Source organism: Vicia villosa, linkage group LG6, assembly GCF_029867415.1.
Source record: "Vicia villosa cultivar HV-30 ecotype Madison, WI linkage group LG6, Vvil1.0, whole genome shotgun sequence".
NCBI lineage: Eukaryota > Viridiplantae > Streptophyta > Magnoliopsida > Fabales > Fabaceae > Vicia > Vicia villosa.
In genome coordinates this window covers 130501798-130503357 of record NC_081185.1, presented here as the reverse complement: position 1 = coordinate 130503357, position 1560 = coordinate 130501798, and the positions used below count along the sequence as shown (strand labels likewise).

Sequence of the window (1560 nt, the reverse complement as noted above, 5' to 3'; positions counted from 1 at the left end):
TTGTCTTTCAAAAATTAACTAAGATTATCCAAAATAATGTAGATTTTGAGAAATGAAATTGAATACATTTTTTTTTCTCAATGGTCTCCCTAACAAAATGGAACAGTGGAATGGAAAAATATATCTATTGAAAAGCTAGCAAGAAAAATATCAATGAGACTAACTTCACAGTAATTGGCTTCTTGTGAAGAGGAATTTCAACATTCAAGTGGTATTTCTCTTCATAGCATTGATTTCATCCTGTATAGTTAATCTTCAATAAGATGTGTTGTACTTGTAAGTTGTTGATTTTACAAATATATTGCCTCATGTATTTATAGATGAACTAGATCAATTGACTAACCAATATCATAATTATGTTCTAAACAACTAACTGTTATTAATTAATTAATTAGTAACTAATTAATTAAGTGATAAATTAACTAACTCCCGTAGTTTATATCAGCAGCACTACTGCAGCTAACATAGACGGCTGCATAATATGATCATTGAATTGTGTTTGTAAACATGCTAGTTAGGGATGCCCTATTTATAAAAATAATAAAAAAGTAGTTTTCTTATATATTTAAAATAATATGCAGATAATCCTTCACTTAAAAAATCTATTATCTATTTGCCAATAATTAAAATTAACAACAACAAAAAAATTAAAATTAGAAAGGGAAAATATTTTATAAAATAAAATTATATAACTCTAAATGCACATTATATTTTCAGTTTTTTTGAACTGCACGAAACAATTTTACGTCAAAGTTTCTATTGTGTCGTCTCTGTTTCTTTTTAACAATCTTCAATGTCTTGTTTAAGTGAGTAGTACATCTAATAGTACGTTTGCTATCAAAAACATTATTACAAAATAGTTTAAATAATAAATATGAAATTGTAAAGCTTCAAGGGGATGTAGCTCAGATGGTAGAGCGCTCGCTTAGCATGCGAGAGGTACGGGGATCGATACCCCGCATCTCCAAATTTGCTTTTTTTCAATGTTTTTGTTCGTTTAAGTTGTACTTTTCACGCGTTTGGTTTTTTTCAATGTTTTCGTTCATTTACGTTGTACTTTTCACGCGTGTTGCATGCTTTTATCATCAGCGTTTTTTATATGAAACCAAAATACTTTTATCATCACCTTTTCGCTAAAGAAACTAAACTTTCATCATTAATTTGTTTCACACAATTTTATTAATCTGCAGTATCTCATTACTCTCTAGGTAGTTTTTTTTTCTCTTTAAATTGTTTTGGCAAGCAAACTAGTATTTCTTTATATTTATCTAATGGAAATCATAACAATAAATTTTATTGTTTTGGCAATAAATTTTAGATATGCACCTCAGGATTCAATCAAATTTTATTTATTAATTTCGTTTAGATAATTTTTGTTTACATGACATAGGTATCCAATCAAATTTTAAAATAAAAATATAGTATAAAAAATTTGTATAAGTTAGAAAATTTTAGTCCATACTCTTAAAATTATCTCACCACTCGTGTAATTTGTTTGATTTGATCAAAATGTCTCAATATAAATAAAATATATATAAAAAAATTATTTTATTTTTCATT

The 1560-nt window shown here is 26.3% G+C and overlaps 1 non-coding gene across 1 annotated transcript; it reads left to right on the top strand.

The window, feature by feature from the left end:
* The first annotated feature begins 894 nt into the window (after positions 1–894).
* Positions 895–967, top strand: TRNAA-AGC (transfer RNA alanine (anticodon AGC)). Its single transcript has one exon. It is a non-coding gene; the product is annotated as a tRNA-Ala (tRNA).
* The last annotated feature ends 593 nt before the right edge of the window (positions 968–1560 follow it).